This window comes from Parasteatoda tepidariorum, chromosome X2, assembly GCF_043381705.1.
Source record: "Parasteatoda tepidariorum isolate YZ-2023 chromosome X2, CAS_Ptep_4.0, whole genome shotgun sequence".
In the NCBI taxonomy this organism is placed as follows: Eukaryota; Metazoa; Arthropoda; class Arachnida; order Araneae; family Theridiidae; genus Parasteatoda; species Parasteatoda tepidariorum.
In genome coordinates this window covers 2,012,868-2,019,152 of record NC_092215.1, presented here as the reverse complement: position 1 = coordinate 2,019,152, position 6,285 = coordinate 2,012,868, and the positions used below count along the sequence as shown (strand labels likewise).

General features: G+C 29.2%; 1 long non-coding RNA gene across 1 annotated transcript in view; it reads right to left on the bottom strand.

The window, feature by feature from the left end:
* Window positions 1-5,759, bottom strand: part of LOC122268913 (uncharacterized) — a 52,917-nt gene extending 47,158 nt beyond the window's left edge. Inside the window, exon 1 of the long non-coding RNA XR_006224773.2 lies at window positions 5,508-5,759. This is a non-coding gene — a long non-coding RNA (uncharacterized lncRNA). The remainder of the gene's footprint in view (window positions 1-5,507) is intronic.
* Between the last annotated feature and the right edge of the window lie 526 nt (window positions 5,760-6,285).

Sequence of the window (6,285 nt, the reverse complement as noted above, 5' to 3'; positions counted from 1 at the left end):
AAAAAAAAAAAAAAAAAATGTGGAAAACCCCTCATATTGAGCTCCTTTAAAAAAAGGTGCAAAAACTACTCGGAAAATTGCTTGAAACTTTTTAAATTTTTGAGATATTCAAATTGAATTTTTTTTTCATTAGTTGACAAATACGATTCACTACAAAATTAAGAAAAAACAAATGTAATTTTTTTCCGTGCATGCTCAGTATAAAACAACGTTAATCGCTTATATCTTGCGCAGTTTTAAAAAAAAAATTCTCAACTTTTAAAGCAATAATTTTGTGATTAATTTAAAAGTGATCAAAAAATTTTGATTCACTTTATTGAATATTATTAAAGTTTCAGAAAATAATGTTATAGTAAAGAATAGTTTCTTATAAAAATTTCCATATATGTTTAAGATATGTATATGTTTATGATATGTTCTATATATGTTTAAGATAGGTATACAAAATTTCATGCATAATTACATAATAACCAAAACAATTGTTATGAGTTACAAATTTATTGTTACATTTTTCTGCATATGGTGTTCAAAAACACTATTTTCCGTTTGTAATTTATTGTCAGTCCCTCAAATCTCTAAAAGATTTAAACTGCATTGATAAGTATGAGAAATCGCATGATCTAAACAATTCTTAAGTTATAAAAGGATTCTTCAAGTATTTTTTAATAAATAGTAAAAAATTGTATCAGTTTAGAAGTGTTTCGATTATTTTGTCAACCTCTTGTACTGTAAAACACGTTTAGGAAAATCTCATTTAAAATGTTTTAATGTCCAAGACTTTCAGTTAAACTTTCTTAAGAATTTCGATATGTGACGTAGCTAACATTTACATATTTGACTCATTATATAATACCATTCAATGATGTGCACACATTCGCTTATGAAAATAATATTTTAAAAGTTCTTATCATCGTTCCGTTAATCCAAATCTTATTTTTACTCTCTTCTCAAAGATTTATTAGATAAAAAACGAAACACTAGTATATATTTTAAAAATTTGTAACTAAGCATACGTGTTGTTATTAAAGGTCAGGACTTGAGTCGAAATTGAATTAGGCGATATCATTAGAGTGTATTAGTTTTACATTTTAAATTACATCGGAGCTTTGAGAAACATTAACGATGCGGGGAGCCATACCCTCTGAATCTAGATGTAATTATAAAGCAATTATTGTACAGAGCTTTAATGAGAGAGAATACGAAAGTACTAGTTTGTTGGGCAATCCCAACAGCATTTAAATTAGAAGGTGAGAGAAGTTAAGGCTCAAACTAATTTGAGGGTCACGCTCTTAACCGAAAGATTTTTATCCTCCTAGCTTGATTGAAAATTTTCGCCAATTAAAGTCAATAAAAGCTTTAATCTAAAGTTCCTATCAAATACTACGTCTTTGTTGCTTTTATTTTTTCAAATATTTATTTCTTAAAAGGAAATTCTTTTTTTTTTATTTAAATATATTTTTCATTATATTGACGCTTGTTATTTTCATAATTTATTATTTTTTTACACCTTAAAAGGCTTTTTCTTTTGTAAAAAAATAAGATTAAAACCAATAAAAGCTCTGATCTGAAGTTTCAATTAAATGCAATGAGTTTCTACTTTATTTCTCAAATTTATTCATTTATTTTAAAAAATATAAATGCTTTTTTAATTTCCTTTTGAATCATATTATTATTCTAATAAGTAATTAAGTTTCTTTTTACACATTGGTGCCTTTTTTTGAACCCCACATATATCTGATGGAAATTAATTCTTTGTGAAAATTGAATAGGTGGTAACAAAAGTCTAAAAATTGGCGAAGCCTCATACAATGATGATTGTGGTGCTTGAAACACCAGCAACACTGGACAAGTTATATGGATTTTAATACATGCAAGGGTAGACATCCATCTACAAAGTTAATAGAATGTATGCAGTGAATCGACCTAATTAGCAAAATGTAAATAATATTCATGCGTAACTATGTCCAAGCATCTTTAAGTAAGTTTATTATTATCATCAAGTTAAAACGTTCTTATAAGGACTATAACAAGTGCAAAATTCGATCCTAAATGTGCTGCACACTGGTTAATGCTAATTTCGTGACGTTATTAGAAAATTGAAAACTACTATGCATTTATGTTTGAGGCATCATATTTAGGAAACTAGCAATTTCTGGACTTAGTGTCAACGATAACTTTTGAATAACTAATAGAATTTTAACTACAACATCGTAAATTTCAGCCACTTTGATAAATAATTTTACTAGGTTAGAGCATTGGTTGATCATTGGTTGGATTGCTATCAAAATTGCGTGGCGCTCTTACCATGCTTTTTGAAGATACAGCTTTTATTAAAAAATATTATGGAAAATGTACAGTAAAAATGTTTTAGTGCTCAGGTAGCTGGCACTCCTTTTCTATACATTCAATATTCAGTTTTCTGAAGAACAGATAAAAACATGGTCATCGAAGTTGATCGCTCTTACGTTGGGTTGGAGCATTGTTTTGAGGTGGATTGCTATTTAACTATCAAAATTGCGTGACTCTCTTACCATGGTTTTTGAATGTTTTTACCGTGAAAAAGATAATGAAAAATTTACGGTAAAAAAAAATTATATTCAGGGGACCAGTAGGGGAGAGTGGGGTCAATTGCAACATTTTTTACTTAACTATTTTTAACTAANGGACTATAACAAGTGCAAAATTCGATCCTAAATGTGCTGCACACTGGTTAATGCTAATTTCGTGACGTTATTAGAAAATTGAAAACTACTAAGCATTTATGTTTGAGGCATCATATCTAGGAGACTAGCAATTTCTGGACTTAGTGTCAACAATAACCTTTGAATAACTAATAGAATTTTAACTACAACATCGTAAATTTCAGCCACTTTGATAAATAATTTTACTGGGTTAGAGCATTGGTTGATCATTGGTTGGATTGCTATCAAAATTGCGTAGCGCTCTTACCATGCTTTTTGAAGATGCAGCTTTTATTAAAAAAGTATTATGGAAAATGTACAGTAAAAATGTTTTAGTGCTCAGGTAGCTGGCACTCTTTTTCTATACATTCAATATTCAATTTTCTGAAGAACAGATAGAAACATGGTCATCGAAGTTGATCGCTCTTACGTTGGGTTGGAGCATTGTTTTGAGTTGGATTGCTATTTAACGATCAAAATTGCGCGACTCTCTTACCATGGTTTTTGAATGTTTTTACCATGAAAAAGATAATGAAAAATTTACGGTAAAAAAAATTATACTCAGGTGACCAGTACTCTTGTTATATACATTCAATGTTCACCATAAGAGCTGTCCATATATTCTGAGTGAATTATTCAGAACAAACACGAGAAAGAACTGCTTAATCATCACTAGGATTCAACCCATTGTCCGAATTCAACTCTTATCTCAAACATGATATTTTTCCATGTAAAAACTTTTAGTGTCAATTTTTCTTTTGCTTTATCCGATAATTTTGAAAAGTGAGGAGATTTTAAAAGTTTACCTAAGCATTGTTTATATTTTGTCTCCCATTTTTCAGATGAAATTTGCAAATCACAAAACCTCCATTAGGCGCTTACGTAATGCTTGAATGGGATCTAGGTGGTTAATTGGACGGATCATCGGATTTTCTTCGATCAGCTCACATTGGTCCGGAATCCCTCAGTGGTTTCAAAGCAGAATTAGTCCACGCAAAGTAGGATGGTTGGGGAGCACGGGGTGGAGCTCAAATGATTACCACCACTATCTATCATCTGATCGAAATTAAAGTAGTTTAGTAATCGCCTTCGTCAGTATTGTCCTCAGTTCAAGATTTAGGATGAACTGCTGCCAATAATCCATTAGTGCAACTCTAATTGGTCTAATGCAACGTTAAGAACCAGACAAAATCAAAAGTCCTGAACGAATGTCTTCCTGAAGAGAACTGAACTTAGTTGCAATGTCATATTTTAAACTCATGGCATCTTTTGACCCACCTCATATCCATTGCACGTTTTAAAATTTAAAAAAAAAGGGAAAAAAAAAGAAAACATACATTGATTTGCAGTTTATTTTATAAAAAAAAATTAAGTTACTGATTTAAAATAACCCAATAACATATAATGCAATGAATTTTACAATAAAAAATTATCATTTCATAGTTAGTTAATTTAAGGGTGTAAAGTTATTTATTTAGAATTGTATCATATCAAAAATTTATTCTTTATTAACTGTATGAATTGTACTACAGTAAAAAAAGAAAAAAAAAGGGGGTTACCAAGAGCATTTATTTTAAAATTCAAATTTAATTAAAATAGAGCTTGCTATAATTTATTTAATTTTTATAATGTAAAAATCAATTTGTGAACAGTTTAGTTAAATAAAATATTTATAAATATTGCTTGATATTAAAAGTGTCGAAAGAGAGGAAAAAGATGAGGTTTTTACATCGTTCCATCAAATAAAATTAACTATCGTACGAAAACAACAATTTAAACTGAAACAACTGATTTCCTCTTTTTCAAACTTCTACGAAAACAAGATATAACAAAACTTAAAATGAAAAACAAGCATCAGTTGATAAGAAAATCTAGAAGATTCTCCGTTTCTTGATATCGATCAAATTCAGTTTCCAGGGTTACCACTTAGGAACGTTTCTTTTGAAGTTGTGAAAAAGGTTATTTTTTCATATTTTATTACTTTTTTTCCAGTATTTGAAAATTGCATCAGCGGATAGAACTACTGCTTAAAGTAGCAATAGGAACTCTTCTGAAAGTAATAAGGTCTAAAAATTTATTGTTTCGCTCATTTTTAAAAGTTTTGAGTCGGATTTAATGATTTTTAAAATGGTTTTAAATTAAGAAAAAGTATTTCTAAAGATATTGTAAATAATAATAATGTGATGGTAAACAAATAATCCAAAGAAACTGAAGATATATTACTTGATTTAAAACTTCATTCACTTCTAAAATATACAAACAGCCGACAGTTCGAACTTCTAAGACTGAAAATTACTCATATTTCCAAGGGTTAAATAGCGTTTATAAGTTTTGACAACAATGCGATAACAAAAAATAGGTATTATACAAATAATAGTTCAAAGTAATTATGCTGCTACCAAAACTGATTATCCTAACAGTGAAATGTTTCAGATATTGTTGAGATATTGGCTCTCACATAAAATAAAATCAATTGTTAGTAATGTTAATTAGTAGTTAGAAGTGCACATTATAGCCTATATTTACTGCGCTTAACCTAAGATTACTAGCCCAATATTTTTCTTAGATCTAGGCATCTGGAGGTTCCTTCAATTATCAAAACTTCGAATTACATTTTCGTTAAACAATTTCCGAATCCATTTAAATGATTCATGGTAAACCACGTTTCCAGATTTGTATTAATTGTTTTTAATCACAAATGAGTTATTAAACTTAATTTACGAAACTAAAACTAAATAGAAGTAAGAAAATAAATAAAGAACCAAAAATTCCTAATTTTTTGGATTATTATATAATGAAAAACTTTTTAATTCAAAATTTACATACCTCAGTGATTTCAAGAAAAGGTGATTTTCTTAGAGACTTCTTTAAAAGTTCTCCCCAAGCAAGCAGTATCTGTAGATATAGATCTTGACATTTCAACTAACTTTTGAGATATATGCTGGATAGGGAGGGGTCTAGATGAAATAGAGGCTACCGTTGCTTAAGGGGTTGAACCCTTTCGACTCTCGGTATGTGGGTGAGAAGCAACAATCCTTTCTTGGACGATACAGATATTTCAACGGTTTTTGGACTGTCAATTAACTTCCAAACTACTGGATACGAAATGTGGAAACTAGCAATTATTGGTGTCATTTTCTTTTTAGGGACTGTATACGAAACGCACCATTATTTCTTCAAGGTGAGGATTCAACTTTGTGTCACTTAACCGAAATTATAGGACGAAGCAAATAAGCCAATATAATCTGCATAACTCAAAGTCAATATAAATCTTATAAGACGTAACTAATACAATCTGCGTAACACATAGTTAATATAAATCTTGTAAGACATATTCAATATAATCTATATAACTCAAAATCAATTTAAATTTTATTAGACATAGCCAATATAATCTGTATAACTCAAGGTCAATCTAAGCTTAACAAGTCAAAGCCAATGTAAAGCAATGCGAAGTGTAAAAAGATCTTATTTTGAAACTGCATAACTTTAAAAGAAATGAAAACGGACATTTAAAAAAAAAAATTATTTCTTGCCAACAAATTAAATAAGACTGGCTAAAACATTCATAATCCACATTCTGAGGTGTTATCTTTTTAGTTTT